The following is a 26670-nucleotide window of genomic DNA, read 5'->3' as shown; positions in this document are numbered from 1 at the left end:
CAGCCCCATATAAGGTGGCCCCCCTTGATTGGACTTTATATATTTCAACAACGGGGGCGACGGGCTTGAACATGGAGGATCTGTACATTTTCATAATCCCCCCCACCGTCTGTGTTAACTTGAGTCTTGCCTTGGCCAGTTGGGAATCCCACTCAAAGTGTTCTGATAGTGTGATACCCAAGTACTCGAATATCCTCACCCTATCTAGAGGTGTACCATTTAGGGAGGGATTTGGGCGGGTGGTTTTAGGGGGATTGAAGACCATATATTTGGTCTTCGTTAAATTGATCTCCAAGCCCCTCATGTTACAGAACTCCGCAAAGCCGTCCAGGGTACTTTGTATACCCGTTGGGGATTTGGACAATAACAAAGTATCGTCCGCAAACATCAACACGGGAACCTTCCCCGAGACTAGCTTTGGGGCATCATTATCTTTGATGTTATTGAGATGTTAAATGAGCCCATTAATATAGAGACAGAATAGAGTGGGGGCGAGCACACACCCCTGGCGTACCCCCTTTTTGACAGGGAAGCTTGCAGAGAGTTCTCCATATTTTCCACATCTTACTTGTGCATAGTTCCCTGCATGTAACCTCACTAGCACATTAAGAAGGTATGGTGGAATCCTGAGGTCAGGTAGTACTTTCCAGAGTTTCTTCCTTGGAACCAAATCAAAGGCTGACTTCAGATCGACGAATATAAGGTAGAGGCTGCCACCCTCTATGGTCACTGTTTTCCAGAAAAGTAGTAGTAATCTGAATATCTGGTCAAAAGTTGATGTATTAATGCATTCCCTCTATCAAACAACACCCTTATCCACCTTATCATCAGAAGCCATGGGCTCAACATCATCTCCTACGACGACAACACCCAACTCATTCTCTCCCTAACAAAAGGCCCTACGACCATTAAAGACAGGTTCCAAAGTTGCATGAAGAATGTGGCCATAGGAATGAATAACAACTGTCTCAACCTCTACACAGACAAGACAGATGCTCCCATCTTAAGGAAAGGAAGGGACACCCTATGGAACAACAAATAGAGGCCACCTGAGCTGGGCCCTACCCCGAACCCACCGAGCATGGCCGCAATCTCTGCATCATCCTCGACAGCCTACAATCCAGAAAGAAGCAGGTCAGTGCTGTCTCCTCCACTTGTTTCCTCACCGCCCAAATGGTAAGGAGGGTCTTTAGATGGCTCCAGTCCAAAACCAGGCAAACTTTCACGCAAGCTCTTGTCACTAGCAGACTCGACTATGTAGGAATCACCGCCCAACTCCTGAACAAACTCCAGACCATCCAGAATACAGCAGCCAAACTTATCCTCAACTTCCCTAGACAAACTCACATCATCCCTCACCTGAAGAAACTCCATTGGCCACCGGTTGGGAAGATATGCCAGTTCAAGCTGTTCACCCATGCTTATAAGGCACTACTTAACGAAGGACTGGCATACCTCAACAAATGAGTGTATTTCCACCAACCTATTAGGGAGATCCATTACAGATCACTCTCCCTAGCAGCTACTTAGCGCATCTGCTAAGCAAATAGCAGAGGCTGCTCCTTTTCCCACCAGGCGTCCAAGACCTGGATCACCCCCCCTGCACCTCTGAGCATCACTGTTGCTCCAACAGTTCGGGAAGGACCTCAAGACCTGAATGTTCAGCCAATAGGAACTGGCTGTGTGATCCCACAGCAGGACCCCACAACACCTTGAGAGCCTCACTGGTAAAGCGGCTGCGGTTTACAAATCTTGATTGAATGATTGATCCAAAAGTTTTTTAACTTACTTGTTGTGGTGTCACAAAAACAAGTCCTTAAAATCCAATGGTATATATTCAGTAGGAATTGCAGACAAAGAGAGTGATCCTTTCACATCAAAATCCAAATGAAGAATGACCAGGAGTTGGACAAAGCACTGGGAGGAGACTTCTGGATATCAAGAGGAAGGTGGAGTCTCTGTAGCACTTCCTTCCTGTTGAAAACAAAAGTAAAAAAAATGCTTTTAGCACTAAAAAACTACCTAAACCATTCATTTGAGTAGAATATTTACTCAAAAAATTATTTTAAAAGTTGATTTGTCTGCTTCTGGAGTAGATAATCTACTTGAGAAGCAGACCCGACTGCTCACGATTGCCGGTGTAACAAATGGAGCCGGAAGGCTCTGTGGTGACTAGAAATCGCACCAAGGGCTAGCAAATCTCACTTCCACTCACAAACGAGTGTTGTTGAAACCTCACATTGTTCCTAGTTATTAATTACGGATCACTGACAAAATATCGAGAAGGAGAATATCGACCTACAAAAATATCGAGGAAAAAATATAGAATGCCAAAATATTGAATCCCTATCTCCAAACAGGTAAGTACAAAGATATAGAATCCATAATATCGTTGTAAAAAATATAGTTAGTCAAAATATCGAATTTTTTAAATGTCTTAAAAGTAATGTAAAATTAATGAAATAATACATATAATTACATAAAACATACTTAAAAATACTTAAATAACTTTAAAATTAATAAATAATTAATGTAAGTAAAAAAAAATTTAAAACCTATATATTAACGTAATATTAATAAAAAAAAATCAATATTTATTGCGTAGGATAGCGGGCGGGTAATATTTACTATTACCACTCCAGTAAGTGCAATAGTAGGGAAAGCGTTGGATTGCTGGAGGGTAAAAATTACTATTCCCACTCAAGAGAGTGCAACAGTAGGGAAAGCGTTGGATAGCAGGACGGTAAAAATTACTAATCCCACTCCAGAGAGTGCAATAATAGGGAAAGCATTAGATAGAAAAATTACTATTCCCACTCCAGAGAGTGCAACAGTAGGGAAAGCGTTGGATAGCGGGATGGTAAAATTTACTATTCCCACTCCAGTGAGTGCAACAGTAGGGAAAGCGTTGGATAGCGTAGGGGTAAAAATTACTATTCCCACTCCAGAGAGTGCAACAGTGGGGAAAGCGTTGGATCGTGTAGGGGTAAAAATTACTATTCCCACTCCAGAGAGTGCAACAGTAGGGAAAGCGTTGGATAGCGGGAGGGCAAAATTTACTATTCCCACTCCAGTGAGTGCAACAGTAGGGAAAACGTCAATGCCGTAGGGGTAAAAATTACTATTCCCACTCCAAAGAGTGCAACAGTAGGGAAAGCGTTGGATAGCGTAGGGGTAAAAATTATTATTCCCACTCCAGTGAGTGCAATAGTAGGGAAAGCGTTGGATAGCGTAGGGGTAAAAATTACTATTCCCACTCCAAAGAGTGCAACAGTAGGGAAAGTGTTGGATAGCGTAGGGGTAAAAATAATTATTCCCAATCCAGTGAGTGCAATAGTAGGGAAAGCGTTGGATAGCGTAGGGGTAAAATTGACTATTCCCACTCCAGTGAGTGCAATAGTAGGGAAAATAATAATTTCATATTTTATTAAAAATAAATTCATTATTAAAACCCAAAAAATATGTATTAAAATTAATTACCAATCACACAATATTTAATAATTAATTTCTTATAAATACAATTTTTTTAAATTAATTACCTATTAATAATTAATTAACAACCAATTACATTTCTATACCAGAAATTAATAAATACAAATAATATCAATTAATAATTAATTATTAATAAATTAATTATCAATATACAAAAATTATTTCAATAATTAATTATTTACAATTAAATTACTCCCCACCATATTCCCCTATAAACCCACAACCCGCTACAAATAATAAATTAATACAATTAACATAATTATCAATTAAACAATTAATACAAATTAATTACCAATTAATACAAATTATTTACCAATTAATAATTAATCAACAACCAATTAATTTTCAATACCAATTAATAATTACCTAATAACAATTAAATTACTTCCCACCCTATTCCCCTATAAACCCACAACCCGCTACAGAAGTAAGACGCAAAATTAAATTAAAAAAAAATAATAATTCCTAAAAATTATTATTTAGGGGCCGATTCCGATCCTGTATTTTTTTTTCCCGTACGACTCGTATCTGTATTTTTTTACGTACGAATAGTACAAGTACCGTACAAACGGTGAAGTACGATTCGTACGGGAAAAATACATACGCTTCGCCTCGGGAAAAGTCTACGAGACGTCCCCGGACAGTTTTACGTACGAGTCGTAAAACTGAAGTCCGAGCGCACAAGTCCAATCCGTACCGGCGTTCCGAATGCACAAAACATCCTGTACGGAGCGAACTGTGTACGACCCCTACCCCGGGTACACTTGTGCCCGGGGTACGAGTCGTATGGCCCTCCTACACCACCCCCGTATGTACGGACTGTACCCCCCACCCCCCGCCGTATGTACGGACCGTACCCCCCACAACTCCCCGTATGTACGCGCCGTACCCCCAGCCCCCTGTATGCATAGCGCTGGGGGTACAGCGCGTACATACGTGGGGGGCTGGGGGTACGGCGCATATACACGGGGGGCTGGGGGTACGGCGCGTACATATGGGGGCTGGGGTTATGGTGTGAACATATGGGGGGCTGGGGGTATGGCACGTACATACGGGGGGCTGGGGGTACGGTGTGTACATATGGGGGCTGGGGGTACGGCACGTACATACGGGGGGCTGGGGGTACGGCACATACATACGGGGGGGCTGGGGGTATGGCGCGTACATACGGGGGGCTGGGGGTACGGCGCGTACATATGCGGGTGGGGGTACGGCGCATACATACAGGGGGCTGGGGGTACGGCGCATACATACGGGGGGCTGGGGGTACGGCACGTACATACGGGGGGCTGGGGGTATGGCGCGTACATACGGGGGAGCTGGGGGTATGGCGCATACATACGCGGGTGGGGTGGGGGTATGGTGCGTACATACGGGTGGGGCTGGGGGTACGGCGCGTACATACGCGGGTGGGGTGGGGGTATGGTGCGTACATACGGGTGGGGCTGGGGGTACGGCGCGTACATACGCGGGTGGGGTGGGGGTACGGTGCGTACATACGCGGGTGGGGTGGGGGTACGGTCCGTACATATGCAATGTTGGGGTAAGCACCGTACATGATGACATGTACGATGTGGGTGATGGCATGTACGGCACGTACCGGGCCCCCTTCTCCTTGTGCATCGTGGCGTACTTAGCTTTTCCAGCACTTTTTGGCTCCCGTAAAAATATAGCCGTGCGGAGTGCTGTGGGTACGAATCGTACTTGCTGGGGGTAAGGCGTGTACATACGGGGGGCTGGGGGTACGGCGCGTACATACGGGGGGGCTGGGGGTACGGCGCATACATACGGGGGGCTGGGGGTATGGCGCGTACATACGGGGGGGCTGGGGGTATGGCGCATACATACGGGGGGCTGGGGGTACGGCGCATACATACACAGGTGGGGTGGGGGTACGGCGCGTACATACGCGGGTGGGGTGGGGGTACGGTCCGTACATATGCAATGTTTGGGTACGCACCGTACATAATGACATGTACGATGTGGGTGATGGTGTGTACGGCGCGTACCGGGCCCCCTTTTCCTCGTGCATCGCGGCGTACTTAGCTTTTCCGGCACTTTTTGGCTCCCGTAAAAATATAGACGTGCGGAGTGCTGTGCTGTCCACCGTACAAACCAGCAAGTACGATTCGTACAGAAATACCATTTCCGTATGAATCGTACTTGCTGGTCTGTAAAAACGCTGCCTGACTCCGTTCGGACGCCGCGTACGCGCTGTCCAGGATCTGAATTGTATGTATTTTTCAGCCGTACAGCGTTTTTTACGATTCGTACGGAAATGGTATTTTTGTACGAATCGTACTTGCTGGTTTGTACGGTGGAATTCCCGGGTACGAGTCGTATTGAGAAAACGCTCCGTACGACCATTTGTACCCGGGTTTTACAGGATTGGAATCGGCACCTTAATGTACTATAATTAAATTACTTCCCACCTTAATCCCCTATAAACCCACAACCCGCTACGGAGTTAAATTACACAAAAATTAAATAACATAAAATTCATTACTTTAAAAATATTCAAACATACATTCCAAAATTAATACATACTTTTAACACATATACTAACACTTAAAACACTATAAAAAAATCGATATTTTTAACAACTATATCATGACTGTCAATATTACTTACTTCTATATTATTTAAATCGATATTTCTTACCTGATTTTCGAAATTCTTCACCACTATATTTTGGCAATTCGATATTCTGTCCATTCTATATTAAAAACTCGATATTCTGTCCAGTCGATATTTTTTTTTCGATATTATGTCTGTTTACCATTAATTACAGGTCCAATATAATTTGGAGACCCTGCACTGTCCTGGAAGCTAAAACAGCATCATCTGCGTATAAAAGTGCTGGAACAGGGTTGTCAACTAATATATGGAAATCATGACCCCCAATTACAAGGATCTGATCTAGTTTTTTGACATAGAGAATAAATAAGAAGGCACCAAAATGCAACATTGCATGAACCCTCTATTAAGTGCAGGGTGCTCAGTGCATTCTCCATTTGGGTCATGTTTAACAGAAGTACTCAAATTAAGGTTTAGCTCATGTTAAAAAAAGAAAAATATTTTTATCAATCCCCATATCTAACATAATAAGCTACAAGCTATCTCTGTTAACCCTGTTAAAGGCAGAGCTTAGATCCATGAAGAGCAAGTATATGGCTCCAGCACAGGCCACAGTATACTTATTGATTAAGAGATTCAGGTTTAGGCATTGATCCACAGAGCCCTTGCATGATCTGAAGCCATACTAGACATCAGATAGCACACTCTGGTCTTTAGACCAAGTTGTTAATCTGGATAGGAGCCCTTTCCCTAAGACTTTGACCTCGGTGTCTATAAAGGAAATCGGACAAAAACACTTAGGATCATCCCTCAAGCCCTTTTAATATACGGGAATGATATCAGAATTTGACCATGTGTTACGGAGGCTATGATTAAATGCTGCATTAAAATAAATAGTAATGATTGGTGACCAAAGATGTACATTGGACCTAAATATGTCCATTGGAACCCCATTGGGACCCAGGGCCTTGATACTAGGAAGAGTAAAAATAGCGCCTCTGAGGTCTTCCCAATCTAAAGAAAGAAAAGAGTCCATCGCAGAAGTCAGTACTGGGTAAAACTCAGTGGGTCTAACATTAGAACAAGGCCTATCGTAAATGGATTTGCAGTGTTTAACCAACATGTCAGTCGAGTTATGTTGCAATAGCGGGCTTCCCAGGTCAGAGGTAAATACTGAGCAGTTCACAATATCCCAAATATTTCTTCTAGATCTGGAGGCACAGGCAGAAATAGTATCCTACCAGGCCCCTAGTTTCAAAGTGCGCTTCCTGCTCCATAAGGTGGTTTTGTGCAAAGTTCTAAGAAAATCAACTTTATATCTGTCTCTTGGCTTTTCCTTGAGAGCTGTCAATAGGTTGCCATTTGTCCTGGTTCAAGAATAGTCAAACCATTTAACATGAATAGGTGGATGCGGTAAAAAAAAGTGAGAAGGACCACCACGTGTCTTTTTATGTAGTCATACAAATTGAGAAGGATCCTGTCTGAGAATGGGGATGTAAAGCCATAAGATAAAGGCATCAGAGCAAAGACCAAGCAGTTACAGTAAAGTCCCTAGTCAAGTGGGGTACACTGCCCTGAGTTAAATTCTTGACGGAGTCCATAGGTCTCCTCGTATGTAGGGTGGCTGCTAATGGATTATGATCACTTCTTGTGTCTCATAGTATGTTATATTTAATCAGTAATAACTCCAAGGCAGTGGAGATGAATCTATGGTGTTAAAAGCAGCTCACTCATTAAATGGAGGGATACAAACGCAAACACCGGACTTTGCCTCACCCTCATGCAGAGCAGACAATTTCTTATTGATCACCAAGGCTTTATGCAACTCATCCTCAGCAGTAGGTACAGAATTTATGTTTAAAGGTGAATGTAAAATCCCATTGGTAAACCTGCAGTCACCACAAAGATGCAAATTAAAATCATCCATCAAAACCACTAGTGTAAAAGCAATGGCAGACTGAAAACATCTATCAAACAAAGATCTAAGTATACTGACATGATCTGCAGTAGATTGGGAGCTACTGGCATGAGAAAAATTAATGACAAGCAGCCTGCACAAACTGGCAAAGGACAACCAAAGAGCTAACAAATTGGGGGAGCCAGTGTCTAATTGTTTAGTTTTACATTTAAGAGCAAGAGAAACGAATTTCAAAAGGCCACCCTTGGCCCTTTCTGACAGAGAACTCCGTTCGGGAACAAAGAAAATGCTGTAACCATCAAGGAAAAAGCTATGGCTAGTTTCCTAGGTCCCCTGAAGACAGATGATTTTAAAACTCCTTAAAAAGGTCAACCAAGAAGGGTCATTCCTAAGACCTGCAATGGCAGCAATATTCCAAGAAAGAACGCCAAGCATTTGGGGAGTGTTCTTAGTGAGGGTCCTGGTCTCTAAATGGGATAGGTCCTGCAACCCAAAATTGTCAGTCAAGAGAGAGAGTGAATCAGACGTGTTCAAGGCACTCAAAGGTTCAAAGGAGTTTGAAGTGGGTACATTGGACAAGCTGCTTTGAAGTTGAGCTGGGCAAACAGAAGAAGTATCAGTGTTACAAGGAGCAACAGCTGCACAATGACCTCTGGAAAATGAATAAATATCTATATAAAACATTCTCCAGAGATACTGGGGTAATGCCTGTATTAGGGCTACACTGCAGGGCTAATACCCTGAAAATGTTCCTTGCACACGTTGCGTTGTTAAAGTTAATGACTATGCATTTACTCAACAAGATTTGAGGACCCTTGCCCAACCAAGAAACAAGTCTGACCATGTTGATGTGATTAAATAAGTACGGTGTGAAGCCCAGCTGACCATAAAGCCAATGAATGACCTTATTTTTGAGTTGGTGACAATCTTCAGTAGAAACAGCCTTCAATTTGAGGATATTGGTAAAAACTACAACAAACAGTGTAGCTGCCAAAGGAAGATCTAAACGCAAACAATCATGGTCGGCATACCCTGTTACCTAAGTTGTTCTCTTCACCAGGCAAATTACTCCACAGATTGGTTTGCAAGAGAACATCAGATGATCCCACACTAGAGAGTGCAGATTGTTTCACATTAGGGAAGTCAGGCATAGGGGCACTAGCCTTAACATTTGGGCCCTAACTGTAATCTGCAAAAGCAGGTTCCTTAGAAGGTGACTTGACGGCCGATTTAGAACATAGATCACGAGTACTTGTACCAACAGAGACTGCTGGAATTTTTGGCAACTAATTGCTAACAGAGGAGGTGAGTGAGGTGGCTGAAAGGCAAATGAGAACCTTTTACATGCAGGATAGTCTATCATGACATTTCCTAAAGAATGTTGTGATTACTTGTTCAATGTTCTTTAATATCCTGCCCAGTTGATAATTGCATGAAAGACAGGAATCACTATCAGCTCCAGCATTATGTTATTGGACCTTGCACGGTGCTCTGGCCTTTAGTCTACTCTTTCTTCTTGGTAGTGCACCAAGGTTTGAGATCGTAATGTCAGATTGCTGGTGGGCAATTGCATTGGTAATAAGCCTGGTACAGGAGGGAGGGGCAATTTGATGCTTGAGGAGTAGGATCTGGTGGTAAGTAAGAAAGGTTCTTTAGTTGAAGATCAATAGATGAAACAAAAGTTTCCAAAACAGGAGGACTGGTAGCTGGACCAAGTTCCTCCTCCATCAAGGTGATCTCCTAAGTAATGGCTCCCTAAACAGAATTTTAAAAAAGTTGAACTATTTTGCCCATTGTGGGGCCCCTTATGAGAGGAATGAGCCGGTGAAGATTTCTGCTTACCCTTGCTGGTAATGAAGGCAAGGATGGCAATCAAAAGAGTTGGCCTGGGTTTGGTCTTACTTGGGTGGGGATGGGCGCAGATGGGCCTGCTCTTGGCTGCAGCGCTTAAGAGAGCATTCTCTGGGCCGTGCACTCTTCTCAGGAAAGGAATGCTGGTGGTTGGAGTCATGCAGGGCAGCAGAGGATCTGTGGTGTCCTACATGTCAGGACAACTTCAGCGCTTAAGAGCCCAACCGAGCAGCAAATGATCTGTTGTATTACAACACATTTTTCACTACAATTTTCAACAGTGTGACCTGCAAAAATGTGTTGAGGGAAGAGTGCAGTGAGCAGTGTTTACTACAAAATTTGAAATTCATGTTTGTGTAGGGATCGAAATTGACATGCCCACTCAATATCAGGAGGCAACATCCATTACAACACAGGCATTACATCGTAATGCCTTTACAACGCATGTGTTATTACAACACATTCCATTACAATGCATGCCATTACAACACATGTGCAATTACATCGCATGCCATTACAATGCATTGTAAGGTGAGTATTGGAGGTAAGTTGGCTATTTTTTTTATACGTGGATATTATATAAGTTAAAAAACTATATTCATTTAAAAATATTTACTTATCTGTTTAAATTAAAAAAGTAATTAAATAGGCTTCACATAAATTTTAATGATCGATTATTAATTATTATTTGTTTATTTTTTTAAAATTAATATATATCAAAGAAATGAATTAAAAGGGATTGGCACCAGTTCCCTGGGACAGGATCCTTGGGAAACAGGGGTTTTGGGTTGGGATGGGGGGGTTGTATGGGAAATAAGGGTTTTGAGTGGGGGTGGGGGGGTTGTATTAATACTCAGATGTCAATTGCAATACTTGCGTATTAATTATTATTTAGTTTATATGTTACTATTTTTTTAATTAATATATATATATAAAAAATCAATTCAAAGGGCTTGGCACCCATCCCCTGGGATGGCATGCTTGGGAAACAGGGGTTTTGGGAGGGGGGGTGTATTAATATGCCTGTATTCATTTTAATAATTGAGTATTGAGTATTATTTATTATTTAGTATAGTTGTTAGTATTTTTAAAAATGAATATATTCCCAAAAAAATAACAAAAACGGCTTGGCACCCATCCCCTATGACGGTATGCTTGGAAACATGGGTTTTGGGTGGAGGAGTGTATTAATAAGCAGGTATTCATTTTAGTACATGAGTATTCATTATTATTTAGTTTTGTTGTTAGTATTTGTACAAATTATTATATATGAAAAAAGTTTTAAAGTGCCTGCCACTCATCTCCGGGGACGGGATAATTGGGAAGCAGGGGGTTTAGGTGAGGGGGTTTATTAATACTCAGGTATTAATTTTAATACACGAGTATTAATTATTAATTATTTTATCTGTTACAAAATTTAAAAAATAAAATAATTCGAAAATTAATTAAAAGGGCTTGCCACCTATCCACTGGGATGGGATGCATGGGAAACAGGGGTTTTGGGTGGGGTAGTGTATTCATACTCTGGTATTAATTTTAATACATGAATATTAGTTATTATTTAATTTTATCATTTATTTAATTATTAAAATAAATATGAGGGATTGGAACCCATAAAATTAGAGTTTATGGTGGGGGAGTGATTTAATATCCAGGTGTAGATAAAAACACAATGTAAAAAAATAATATTTATTTAAAAATTACTTTAAAGGAATTAACAATCCTAAAAAGTATATTCATTTAGTTTTAAAAAGATAAAGATGCATATATGTGCAATATAAGTTTGCAAAAATAGACATAGAAAATGTTTTAAAAAGTTAAACTTACTAATAAATAATATAATATCTTACAAACCAAAAATTGACACATTAAAAGTGTTGTAGCAAACTTTATTCCATTAAGGTGCCGATTCCGATCCGGGTCGGAAAGCACTCCGACCGAGTCGGATCCGGAGTGTTTTCCGACCGAGCGAGCACGATGCACATGTATGCTGTCACACTCGGTTCGGTCGGACTCCCATAGAATTCAATGGGAGCCAGTTGTACGACGCGTACATGTGCTCCCATTGACTGAATGGGTACGTCTCGAACAAGTGTGCCCCCTACAGTGGGTACACGTCGGTGCCATCCGCGCCGTACATGCCCATGTGTCTTCCCCTGTGTGCGAGTCGGGTGGGTGTCGGGGACTCGGACCCCTGAAGTCTGACTCCTGGAGCTTTTGCAAGCTGGACACTCCGGCTCGCACAGGCTGTCCGAAGCGTGCATCGTACTGGCTCGGTCGTGAATCGCATCCATTGCACGCCACGGTTAGCTTACGACTGAGACGTACGGAGCGGTTCGGACCTGGAAATGACTCGGCCGGTAAAGCTCGCATCGTACTGGCTTGCTTGTACAGCTGTACAAGTTGGGCGGAAAATACACATACGGCTCGTAGTTTTTCCGGCCGGATCGCGTTCGGTGTCCTTCCGATCTGGATCGGAATCGGCCCCTAAAAGTTTTATAAAGCGTTATTAAAGGTAATATTTTTTTAAAACTACATATGATTTTTTTAACTGTATTGTAACATATAGTTTTTAATAGGTTTTCCAACGGTTTCCCATTAGAATGACACGGAGAAATTGTCTTTTTTCCTTTTTACAAAAAAATGATGTTGCCACTTGTACCTAAGTTTCGTAATTGGGAGTAACGTCGCGGTCAGGATAGGAAGCAAGGAAGAGCAGCCTACAGGTAATGCAAATTTAATTTTTTTTAAATAAATTAAGGGTGGCATAGTTTATTGTAAGGAGAGAGGAGAGAGGAGAGAGGTAGTAAGAACTAGCATAGTTTTTTTTATTATAGTTTTGTATGTTTTAACCAAAAAATGTATTCCCATGTAGGTAGCAGTTGTAGGCCCATATCGGGTTGATTGCTTTTGTAACACTTTTGGTTTTAGAGAATAATTTTAAAAGAATGATTACCTTTCTTTTAAACCAAAGTCATGTGTAAAGGAAAGAGTATGCAGTTCCTCAAAAAGAAAGGGGGGGGTTTGCAAAAGAAAAGAAGAGACCGTAAGGCAGAGGAATACCTCTATTCGGAACTAGGGTCCTCACACACCCAGCAAGCTAGGTGTCATGCTTCATCATATGGACCTGCTCCTCGTCGGGCCGGTGCTGCAATGCCCGACGGGCACCCTAAAAGGGGCTCTTTGGCGGAGATCTTCAGTTCCTGGCCGTATGATGCAGTGTGTGTGAGAGGGACCTAGTGGTGTAGATGTGAGTGCAGGTAAGTGAATTAAAACAAGTTAGAGAGTCCAAAAATAATTTTATTGGGGATGGCTCTCTACCTGAATAAAAAGTGGGAGCAGAATGGCAGCTAGCTGATGTTAAGATTCAGTTTGGCTAAGCTCATCTGCGCTGGTCGACATGTTTCTTGCCTGATGGTCCTAGTGATCCGTGGCAATTCCTCAGGACCTAAATAAGCTGTCAATAATCTACACTAGGCGGTAAGTACAGCTGTTACCTACTACCTGTTGTTAGGAAACGGTCTCGCCATATGCCTAGGGAAACCTAAAAGGAGAGAAGATCATAAGTAAAGCATCCCAAGCAAAGGCAATATAAGAAGTGGATACTATACAGGTCTAGATCACATAGTGGTATTAACCCCCTATTGACTAAATGGTCTCACTTAACGTCCTTATTCACCATGTGTCAGTGACTCTATACAGTAAGTAGTGATACTCCTACAGCTAGTGAAATTAAAATCTAAAAACAATTAAAACAGAAGACTGTAAGTGTCATGGCATCCAAATCGATACTAGGATAGGGTGACTAAGGTATTCTAGAGGCTCGAGGTGAAACTCATGGGACACTCACCTAATATGGTTTAGTACCATACTCCTATCCGTGGCCGTGGCGCCACCTGGACACCAAGACTCTGGTGTCCTAGTGAGAAACAAAGTAATACATGGGATGACAACAACAAGTCCGACAAGTATTGTCAGCAAATATAAACTCTAAAGCCCATGTGCGGTCCTGTCACATGAGCAGCTGTGATGCGAGTCTCAGGCCGCAGGGGGTAATCAGATGATAAGATAGCACCACAGAGCGAACTTAAAAATAAAGAAGAAGTCACAGAAATTGTAAATGCCAAGCCGGTAAGGGTATCAGCCAGTAAAAACCGCGTGACCGTAGACTACTGGCACCAATTCACACTCGCTCGTACCACATGGAGAGTCCGGGGCAAGTCCGGATCTGCCGTGAATGTTAATCGGCAAAATATCAGGGAACCGCCAGCTCTCCCTGAGTATCGAGCGAGACGCGTAATTCTGCCCAAAGCATGTGTCTCGTGTCACTCACTGGCAAAATATGGTGACAGAAACTAAAATGAAGCAGGCACTGACAACATTGCGTCTAAGTCATGTTTTGTCAGTTCGGCGGCGGAGATATGATCACCAGCAAATATCCCAACCGATGCAGAGAGCACACAAACAACACTCACCTGACCAGTCAAGCACCTCAGGGCGCGCAGTCATATCGCTGATATACTTACTTTGAGGTTGTTGCCGGAAAGGGCTATCAACCTACCCTCGCGCCACTCGACCCGGGAATACTGATGGCCAGTGTGGTGCCAAAACAGATATACCGGCCGAATCGTTTAGCAGGGGGCGTGTCAATTACCCGGAAGTGTGTAATATGCGTGAGTGTAGACCAAGCCTTGCATGGGAATGTCAAAAAACAGCGGCCATCTTGGAATGGTATCTATGTACATTCAAATCTAAGAAACCCTTAGATTACGAGTATGGTAATTAAGTTGAACAGCATGGCCGGAACCCAGCATAGGGTGTCAAATACGGCGGCCATCATGGAACGGTGTCTGTATACACTGGAATCTAAGGGACCCTCTAAATATGGGGGTAGTGGTTACCAAGTAAAGACGCGGAAAGTGTAAACCGCTAATAACGTGGAAGACTGCTTTATCTGTCCATAAGCGCTGCCCACGGGATCTGATCATTCAAGCCTTCTCGGTCTGTCTTGAGACGGTGCACCCATCGCTGTTCGATCTTGAATAGTGCTCTCTGTGTAATCCTAGGGTGTGCCTCAAGGATTAACCATCTAAGGGAGTCTGGTGTGTGATTGTTTTCTTTGCAGTGGGTGTACAGTTTAGTAGTAACTCTCTGACATCTCACATTGCTCTTGTGCTCAGTTATGCGTGTTTTTACTGTTCGCATGGTCATGCCTATATATCTCTGTTCACAGGGGCAGGTAATTAAGTAAATACACTGCGTGGTGTTGCAATTGGTATGACGTTGTAGCCTCCATGTGAATGAGTCTGAAAAAACCACCTCCTTAGTCACCGCAGTTTGATGGCATACAGCACAGGAACCACAAGGGTAGTGTCCTCTCACTGGGGGGAGACCCCAGAGGGTGCTTTGGTCATGGTGGTTAGTCTGTCTAGGCCTCGTGTTGATAAGAATATCTTTCAGATTTTGTGTGCGCTTGAATGCAAAGCGAGGGGGCGGGATAGTGAGGTCACCCGCAGTGAGTATTCCCCAATGCTTCTTAATTATACCCTTGATGGTAGTGGAATTGGGAGTAAATGATGTAACACAGGTTAAAGTTTCTGTCCTTTCCTTATTGTTAGGTTGTAGTAAAACTTCTCGCGGGTTATTGCGAGCCCTTTTCAATGAGTTTTTTACTTGGCGCTCAGGGTAGCCTCTTTGCCTAAGGTTTGTGCTCAACTGGTCAGCTTCAATTAAGTAGTCATTGGTGTTAGAGCAGTTCCTCCTCAGGCGGAGGAATTGCCCAAAGGGTAAATTATCCCTAAGGGCCTTGGGGTGATGGCTACTGTATAAGAGTAAACTATTCCTATCAGTAGGCTTTTTGTAAAGCGTGGTGCTCAGGCTTGTGTCCCCTAATGTGATCATGAGATCCAAGAAAGGTACATTAGAGTCAGAGATAGTGTGTGTAAATTTCAGGAATGGATTCTGGGCATTGATCCAATCGCAAAATGCTAGGCATGTCTGTTGGTCTCCTTTCCAGAAGATCAAAATGTCATCAATAAAACGCCTCCACAAAGTTAGATTGTTGATAAAGGGATTACTGGGGTGCATGATGACTTCCTCCTCAAAGCTGGCCATGTAGATACAGGCCACACTAGGGGCAAAGGTACTCCCCATCGACGTACCCTGTGATTGGTGGAATAACTGTGTATTATACTCAAAATAGTTTTCAGTTAGAGCCAGTGTGGCGCACTCCATCACAAAGGGAATGGGAGTAGGTGATGTCCACTCCTCTTTCATAAGGGCATTCTCGATTGCCACCAAGGTGGCACGTTGGGGGATATTCGTGTACAATGCCTCCACATCCAACGTTACCAGGAGGTCGATATTGCTTGTGTCATGTGTCTCCTCTATGATTTGTAAGATATCCGTAGTGTCACGGATATAAGATGGAGTTTTTTTAACCAGAGGCTGTAAGAAATGATCAACAAATCTAGAGAGGGGTTCCAGGAGTGAACCTATACCCGATACAATAGGTCGTCCCGGGACTGGTGTGGTGCCCTTATGTATTTTGGGTAGAGTGTAGAAGTACGGGGTCCTAGGCTCCCTGGTATTAAGGAATTCAGCTTCCTTTTTGCTGATCCAACCATTACTCTCAGCTTCAAAAGTGATGGTCGCGATCCTAGTGGTAAGCCTCGGTGTGGGGTCAACGGAGATGGGGGTGTAGTACTTAGTATTGTCAAGTTGGCGTCTACACTCTCGGTCATAGTCAGTGGTATTCTGTATCACCGTAGCCCCTCCCTTGTCTGCCTGTTTGATAATAATGCTATTATCATTGGCTAAGGTTTTAGCTGCTGACAACTCCGCATTAGACATGTTGTGATAAAATCCCCTAGAAGGAATTGACCCCAAGTCACGAAGCACAGCTTTCTCAAATGTGAGTACTTCGGGGGGCACCATGTTGTTAGTGGGGGTAAATCTAGATGGATTACGTAACCCCGTGTCCATGGACTCAGTGGTTGGTTGGTCTTGAAAGAATGCCTTAAGACGTATTTTTCTAAGGAAATCATGAATCTCACAATTATCCCTGAAATTGTCAGTTCTCGGTGTGGGGACATAGCCGAGTCCTTTCTCGAGGACTTCCTCCTCCAAAGGACTCAAGGGTCTGTCTGACAGGTTCACCACTAATTCTTTTTCCCTCTGTTTCTGCCCCTGGGTGCTGACGGGAATTGTTCCTGGTCCTGCCACTGAACTCCTTTGGTTGGCCCTCTTTTTCGACCTCTTCCTCTGCCCCAACCTCGAGAAAGGACTCGGCTATGTCCCCACACCGAGAACTGACAATTTCAGGGATAATTGTGAGATTCATGATTTCCTTAGAAAAATACGTCTTAAGGCATTCTTTCAAGACCAACCAACCACTGAGTCCATGGACACGGGGTTACGTAATCCATCTAGATTTACCCCCACTAACAACATGGTGCCCCCCGAAGTACTCACATTTGAGAAAGCTGTGCTTCGTGACTTGGGGTCAATTCCTTCTAGGGGATTTTATCACAACATGTCTAATGCGGAGTTGTCAGCAGCTAAAACCTTAGCCAATGATAATAGCATTATTATCAAACAGGCAGACAAGGGAGGGGCTACGGTGATACAGAATACCACTGACTATGACCGAGAGTGTAGACGCCAACTTGACAATACTAAGTACTACACCCCCATCTCCGTTGACCCCACACCGAGGCTTACCACTAGGATCGCGACCATCACTTTTGAAGCTGAGAGTAATGGTTGGATCAGCAAAAAGGAAGCTGAATTCCTTAATACCAGGGAGCCTAGGACCCCGTACTTCTACACTCTACCCAAAATACATAAGGGCACCACACCAGTCCCGGGACGACCTATTGTATCGGGTATAGGTTCACTCCTGGAACCCCTCTCTAGATTTGTTGATCATTTCTTACAGCCTCTGGTTAAAAAAACTCCATCTTATATCCGTGACACTACGGATATCTTACAAATCATAGAGGAGACGCATGACACAAGCAATATCGACCTCCTGGTAACGTTGGATGTGGAGGCATTGTACACGAATATCCCCCAACGTGCCACCTTGGTGGCAATCGAGAATGCCCTTATGAAAGAGGAGTGGACATCACCTACTCCCATTCCCTTTGTGATGGAGTTCGCCACACTGGCTCTAACTGAAAACTATTTTGAGTATAATACACAGTTATTCCACCAATCACAGGGTACGTCGATGGGGAGTACCTTTGCCCCTAGTGTGGCCTGTATCTACATGGCCAGCTTTGAGGAGGAAGTCATCATGCACCCCAGTAATCCCTTTATCAACGATCTAACTTTGTGGAGGCGTTTTATTGATGACATTTTGATCTTCTGGAAAGGAGACCAACAGACATGCCTAGCATTTTGCGATTGGATCAATGCCCAGAATCCATTCCTGAAATTTACACACACTATCTCTGACTCTAATGTACCTTTCTTGGATCTCATGATCACATTAGGGGACACAAGCCTGAGCACCACGCTTTACAAAAAGCCTACTGATAGGAATAGTTTACTCTTATACAGTAGCCATCACCCCAAGGCCCTTAGGGATAATTTACCCTTTGGGCAATTCCTCCGCCTGAGGAGGAACTGCTCTAACACCAATGACTACTTAATTGAAGCTGACCAGTTGAGCACAAACCTTAGGCAAAGAGGCTACCCTGAGCGCCAAGTAAAAAACTCATTGAAAAGGGCTCGCAATAACCCGCGAGAAGTTTTACTACAACCTAACAATAAGGAAAGGACAGAAACTTTAACCTGTGTTACATCATTTACTCCCAATTCCACTACCATCAAGGGTATAATTAAGAAGCATTGGGGAATACTCACTGCGGGTGACCTCACTATCCCGCCCCCTCGCTTTGCATTCAAGCGCACACAAAATCTGAAAGATATTCTTATCAACACGAGGCCTAGACAGACTAACCACCATGACCAAAGCACCCTCTGGGGTCTCCCCCCAGTGAGAGGACACTACCCTTGTGGTTCCTGTGCTGTATGCCATCAAACTGCGGTGACTAAGGAGGTGGTTTTTTCAGACTCATTCACATGGAGGCTACAACGTCATACCAATTGCAACACCACGCAGTGTATTTACTTAATTACCTGCCCCTGTGAACAGAGATATATAGGCATGACCATGCGAACAGTAAAAACACGCATAACTGAGCACAAGAGCAATGTGAGATGTCAGAGAGTTACTACTAAACTGTACACCCACTGCAAAGAAAACAATCACACACCAGACTCCCTTAGATGGTTAATCCTTGAGGCACACCCTAGGATTACACAGAGAGCACTATTCAAGATCGAACAGCGATGGGTGCACCGTCTCAAGACAGACCGAGAAGGCTTGAATGATCAGATCCCGTGGGCAGCGCTTATGGACAGATAAAGCAGTCTTCCACGTTATTAGCGGTTTACACTTTCCGCGTCTTTACTTGGTAACCACTACCCCCATATTTAGAGGGTCCCTTAGATTCCAGTGTATACAGACACCGTTCCATGATGGCCGCCGTATTTGACACCCTATGCTGGGTTCCGGCCATGCTGTTCAACTTAATTACCATACTCGTAATCTAAGGGTTTCTTAGATTTGAATGTACATAGATACCATTCCAAGATGGCCGCTGTTTTTTGACATTCCCATGCAAGGCTTGGTCTACACTCACGCATATTACACACTTCCGGGTAATTGACACGCCCCCTGCTAAACGATTCGGCCGGTATATCTGTTTTGGCACCACACTGGCCATCAGTATTCCCGGGTCGAGTGGCGCGAGGGTAGGTTGATAGCCCTTTCCGGCAACAACCTCAAAGTAAGTATATCAGCGATATGACTGCGCGCCCTGAGGTGCTTGACTGGTCAGGTGAGTGTTGTTTGTGTGCTCTCTGCATCGGTTGGGATATTTGCTGGTGATCATATCTCCGCCGCCGAACTGACAAAACATGACTTAGACGCAATGTTGTCAGTGCCTGCTTCATTTTAGTTTCTGTCACCATATTTTGCCAGTGAGTGACACGAGACACATGCTTTGGGCAGAATTACGCGTCTCGCTCGATACTCGGGGAGAGCTGGCGGTTCCCTGATATTTTGCCGATTAACATTCACGGCAGATCCGGACTTGCCCCGGACTCTCCATGTGGTACGAGCGAGTGTGAATTGGTGCCAGTAGTCTACGGTCACGCGGTTTTTACTGGCTGATACCCTTACCGGCTTGGCATTTACAATTTCTGTGACTTCTTCTTTATTTTTAAGTTCGCTCTGTGGTGCTATCTTATCATCTGATTACCCCCTGCGGCCTGAGACTCGCATCACAGCTGCTCATGTGACAGGACCGCACATGGGCTTTAGAGTTTATATTTGCTGACAATACTTGTCGGACTTGTTGTTGTCATCCCATGTATTACTTTGTTTCTCACTAGGACACCAGAGTCTTGGTGTCCAGGTGGCGCCACGGCCACGGATAGGAGTATGGTACTAAACCATATTAGGTGAGTGTCCCATGAGTTTCACCTCGAGCCTCTAGAATACCTTAGTCACCCTATCCTAGTATCGATTTGGATGCCATGACACTTACAGTCTTCTGTTTTAATTGTTTTTAGATTTTAATTTCACTAGCTGTAGGAGTATCACTACTTACTGTATAGAGTCACTGACACATGGTGAATAAGGACGTTAAGTGAGACCATTTAGTCAATAGGGGGTTAATACCACTATGTGATCTAGACCTGTATAGTATCCACTTCTTATATTGCCTTTGCTTGGGATGCTTTACTTATGATCTTCTCTCCTTTTAGGTTTCCCTAGGCATATGGCGAGACCGTTTCCTAACAACAGGTAGTAGGTAACAGCTGTACTTACCGCCTAGTGTAGATTATTGACAGCTTATTTAGGTCCTGAGGAATTGCCACGGATCACTAGGACCATCAGGCAAGAAACATGTCGACCAGCGCAGATGAGCTTAGCCAAACTGAATCTTAACATCAGCTAGCTGCCATTCTGCTCCCACTTTTTATTCAGGTAGAGAGCCATCCCCAATAAAATTATTTTTGGACTCTCTAACTTGTTTTAATTCACTTACCTGCACTCACATCTACACCACTAGGTCCCTCTCACACACACTGCATCATACGGCCAGGAACTGAAGATCTCCGCCAAAGAGCCCCTTTTAGGGTGCCCGTCGGGCATTGCAGCGCCGGCCCGACGAGGAGCAGGTCCATATGATGAAGCATGACACCTAGCTTGCTGGGTGTGTGAGGACCCTAGTTCCGAATAGAGGTATTCCTCTGCCTTACGGTCTCTTCTTTTCTTTTGCAAACCCCCCCCTTTCTTTTTGAGGAACTGCATACTCTTTCCTTTACACATGACTAACTGGGCATGTATGCTGGACCTCCTTGAATAGAAGCCCATCAGTCCCTCCTTTGTTTACATATTTTAAACCAAAGTATCATGAAAGCAATAATTTTAAAATATGTTTGATGTGACGGATTTTGAAATTAATGTATTGCGTCTTCGTGGATTTTTGGGAAGAAGGAGGGACATGGACACAGATGCCATGGATCGCATAATTAATTTTTGGGGCAATTTTACATTTTGATACATGGTTTTTAAAATTAGGCTGGATTTCAGTCAAGAGAGGATTGCAATGGATTTCTACTTGCGATTTTTGCCAAAAAATCTTTTATTATTCAGGTTTTTTTGCTCTGCCAAGAGTGAATTGCAGCAATGGATTTCTTGTTGCGAATTTTGCCAACATTTTTGGGGGAATGCGGTTTTTGTAAGTGAGCACAGTACATGTTTAAGGTCCTTTTTTGCTGTAAAAATTGGCTTTGCTGAACTGTGTTTATTTTGGTTAGTTTGACTCCGGATTTGGTTTACATCACGGATTATGGATTGTTTACTATGGATTAATGGACTGCACAAGACTCTTGGTGAAATGTAGGATGGTTCGCATGTCCAAGAGTTGAAAAAAGAAGTCAACTGAAGGTAAGAAACCCGACTTTAAATTTATATTTGTTAAAAATCTAGAGAAATGCCAATTGAATTAGGGAAATTCATTTTCAAGCAAGTAAGGTGGTTTAGGGGTTAGTGTAGATTAGAAATGTAGGATGTGTGCAATATTGTCTAGGTAGTCTGGAGCAATCATCAACGAAAATTGTTGAATTGCACCCAATAGTTTCTCGGACATTTCTCTTGGTGTTTTGAAATTCGTGGGTTCAGACTACCAGTCAAAGATTGAGCAATTCTCATTTCTTGGAAATTTTGCTCTTTCTTAAATATTTCCCAAAAATTATAGAAGTTAGGATGTGGTTTACCTATTGATTTGTTGAATCAGTTGTGCCATCCCTCTATGGCATTATTTGTTTTTTCTCCTTCCTCTAAGCAGGTTGTGTAGCAGTTCCACCACTTGACATGGAAACATGGCTTCCAATTGTGACTTGACCTGCTTAGATGGCCAATCCATGTGACTTCAAAGTAATTTAGAAGGAGTGCCAATTTGTCCTCGTTTAAAGAAAAATAGTCAAATTCAGTAATAGATGTGTAGTATTCATCTACTCTGTCAGGAGGAACCACGCTAAGTGCTATTAGTTTATTCAATTCAAATTGCTGTTTACTGTCTGATATGTAATCCTCAACTAAGGAATCTTTTGAATTTTTCTCCAATAAGCCTGTGAAAAGAACATCGCTGAAATTGGGTATCTGTGTACATTTTGGGAATTGTGTTAATCATAGGTAATTTAAAGTCACTTAACACTTTTCTAGGACTTTTGCTCATGATTTTAGCTTTTATCGCTGACAAAAATTCAGTCTGAGTTGAGGTTTGTTTATCAGGGAGTAAACTGTACACTAAGGGCACCACTGTATGATTAATGTATGAATAGTGAATATTTGGGTGAATGGGTGGGGTGTGGATTTAACAGTCCCATACATCTTCCAAATATCATTAGTCTCTAACTTAAGAGTATGAGGTGTGCTAAAGATTGGAATTCTTTTAAGAGGGTTTTTGTTGTCATGCAAAAGAAAGGTTTTATTAGTAACAGCTACAGTAAGCTCAGGAGGAATTTTAATATCAGAGAAGGTTTGGGGCACATAGGAGGTTACTAGCCTGTTTTTTACGCTGTATTATTCTGTGATGGTTGGGGATTGTGGGCATACAACTTGCTACATGGATAGGAATGTTTTGTGATACCTCCCTCAAAACTGAGCCACAGGGTTCATTGGAGGTGGATGCCAGCCAGGTCTTTCATTTCATTTATATTTTCTCTTACCTCTTTCTCCATTGCAGAGGCAGAGTGGTTATGCTCGGTGGTCCTTTGAACAGTGTCACCAAGAATAACCGCTCTGCCTGTGCAATGGTATGATTAATAATGCACACACCTCCAATGACACCTGGGCTCAGTTAATCTTTCCTTGCAATAAACATAGCCACTGTAACTTAACAGTCTACTTTCCCTGCTTGATTTCAAATATTTGGTTTGGTTTCTTGCTGCCTTTCTCTGGAGAAAGAAGAAAAAAAGAAAACATTTTTTTAGTGATTTTGGTGCCGATCACGATCCTGCAAAAACCGGGTACGAACCGTCGGACGGAGCACAATCTCCGCCCGACGCGTACCCGGTCGTCAATTTTCACAAACAAGGAATTACGATTCGCACGGGTACACCATTACCGTACGAATCGTAAAAAAGCCCGACCGAACAAAAAAACTCCTACCAATGCGATCCGGGAAAGCGCCGACCTGACGTCGGGACGCTCGCAGCCAGCCATTCACGACCCAGGAATCACGATTCGCACCGACGTCACCCCGCACGGTGAATATTTTGCGGCAGCCAAAAACTGCCGGGAAATCAGGACGACGCGAACAAGGACCACCAGTACGCGACGGACAGACGACGACGCGAACAAGGAGGACCAGTACGTGACGGACACACAGGACGACGCCACCAAGGAGGACCCGTACGCGACAGGACGACGCGATCAAGGAGGACCCGTACGCGACAGGACGACGCGAGCAAGGAGCACCAGTACGCGACGGACAGACATGGACCCGAACCTACGAGTCATCCCTGCCCTCATAGCAGTACACCTCCTCTACAGGTTACGACGCAGACGCCGCAGAAGGTCAGAATAACTAAGGGAGGGGGGAAAGTGGGGTGGGGTGGGGGTGGCACGACCAGGGCAGGCCACAAAACAACCACATAAGTCACACACCACACATGGCCTGGACATACCTGACTCCCATGCCCTGGTCACCACGAGGGGGTGGGGGCGTGTCCTGATAAGCCAGCGACCGCCACAACGGAAGTCCGTCACCACGCGAACCGGCAACACAACCAGACAGGTACGTCCCGTACCCACGCCTGAAGAGCGTGGGTACGAGTCGGACCACGCCCACACACGTCACCCCAACAATGGCGGGACGGATCGCACCCACGTGGCAAAGGCCTGGGTACGGGCCGCACAAACATCACATAGCGTGGGGACGGGTATGTACGGACCCTACCCCCACCCCGTATGCAAGGAGCGTACCCCCCAGCCCAACAGTGCAAGTACGACCCGTACCCCCACCCGCGAATGCAAGGAGCGTACCCCCCAGCCCAACAGTGTAAGTAAGACCCGTACCCCCACCCGCGAATGCAAGGAGCGTACCCCCCAGCCCAACAGTGTAAGTACGACCCGTACCCCCACCCGCGGACGTACGGAGCGTACCCCCACCCCAACAGTGTAAGTTCGACCCGTACCCCCACCCGCGAATGCAAGGAGCGTACCCCCCAGCCCAACAGTGTAAGTACGACCCGTACCCCCACCCGCGTATGCAAGGAGCGTACCCCCCAGCCCAACAGTGTAAGTACGACCCGTACCCCCACCCGCGGACGTACGGAGCGTACCCCCACCCCAACAGTGTAAGTTCGACCCGTACCCCCACCCGCGAATGCAAGGAGCGTACCCCCCAGCCCAACAGTGTAAGTACGACCCGTACCCCCACCCGCGTATGCAAGGAGCGTACCCCCATGCCAACAGTGTCAGTATGACCCGTACCCCACCCGCGGGCGTACGGAGCGTACCCCCACCCCAACAGTGTAAGTTCGACCCGTACCCCCACCCGCGAATGCAAGGAGCGTACCCCCCAGCCCAACAGTGTCAGTACGACCCGTACCCCCACCCGCGGACGTACGGAGCGTACCCCCACCACACCAGTGTCAGTAGACTCGTACCCTCACCTCGAATGCATTGAGCGTACCCCCACCGTGTATGTGCCAAGCGTACATATCCTGAAATCGGAGGTGTGTGTGCAGAGTCCACCCAGCAGTGCCCTGAGACAGGAGGGGTGGGTGCCTATCACTCCCAGCAGTGCCCTGAGACAGGAGGGGTGTGTGCAGAGTCCTCCCAGCAGTGCCCTGAGACAGGAGGGGTGGGTGCAGAGTCCTCCCAGCAGTGCCCTGAGACAGGAGGGGTGGGTGCCTATCACTCCCAGCAGTGCCCTGAGACAGGAGGGGTGTGTGCAGAGTCCTCCCAGCAGTGCCCTGAGACAGGAGGGGTGGGTGCCTATCACTCCCAGCAGTGCCCTGAGACAGGAGGGGTGTGTGCAGAGTCCTCCCAGCAGTGCCCTGAGACAGGAGGGGTGTGTGCAGAGTCCTCCCAGCAGTGCCCTGAGACAGGAGGGGTGGGTGCCTATCACTCCCAGCAGTGCCCTGAGACAGGAGGGGTGTGTGCAGAGTCCTCCCAGCAGTGCCCTGAGACAGGAGGGGTGTGTGCAGAGTCCTCCCAGCAGTGTCCTGAGACAGGAGGGGTGGGTGTGGAGTCCTCCCAGCAGTGCCCTGAGACAGGAGGGGTGTAACACATGTGTGTGAGGCCAGAATTATCCACATGCATACTGGCTACAAGGGAACATGTCCCCATGAACTCATGTCAACAGACTCCACACACAAGTACAGTGATCACCAAGGATGCCACGATTGTTGCAGGTGGAGACATGGCCCTGCATGCATGGCCAAAGTAGAAGGGCTCCGTCACACACACAGCTCATGTAGACACAGCTCTGCGCTAAACATTGGGAACACCCTGCAGGGAAGAAAGCTGGGTACACAGAGGAAGGAATACACCCTGGGACAAGTGCACCATGCAGTAACTGCTTACATGAACAAAGAAAGTTAGCCAACACCTTGTGATGGCACACAGATCACAGGGTCCCACCAATGAGCAGTACACTACTACATATCCCACACACCCAAACCCTTACACACCACCCAAAACCATGTAGCAGCCCCACCAACACCAATACCAGCATAGCAGTAGTGTGATAATGAAAACAAAAGTAAGCTTTATTCAGCATGAGCACAATGTCCGTGGATCGCAGGCAGTTCAATCTTCACAAAGCCCATAGGGCAGTCAATGATTCTCAGCTGGATGGGGGACACAGTGGGATGCGTGTCCCCTACCTTGCCTGCACAGTCAAATGGCATTGTCTTCCACACTGGTGAGGGCATCAGGGGGGGGGGAAGCAACAGGCACCGCAGGGACATCAGGGCAAAGGGGCGGCGTTGTGGGTGCAGGGATGGAGGACTCCACCACAGGGGGTGGGTCAGTGCCAAAGGCGGAGGCCAGGATGGCACTACACACCTTTGCAAGGTCCTCCAGGGAGTCCCCTGCACCCGAAGGGACCTCAGGCCCCAAGGAGGGGGGGGGGTCAGAGGGATGGGTCGCAGCGCCACCGGGGGAGGGTGGAGACAGGGGGGGAGACTCAACCACCCTGACCGGGGACCTCCTTGACCGCTTGCGTGGTGGTGTA

Source organism: Triturus cristatus, chromosome 10, assembly GCF_964204655.1.
Source record: "Triturus cristatus chromosome 10, aTriCri1.1, whole genome shotgun sequence".
NCBI lineage: Eukaryota > Metazoa > Chordata > Amphibia > Caudata > Salamandridae > Triturus > Triturus cristatus.
Note: the sequence above shows the minus strand (reverse complement) of the source record.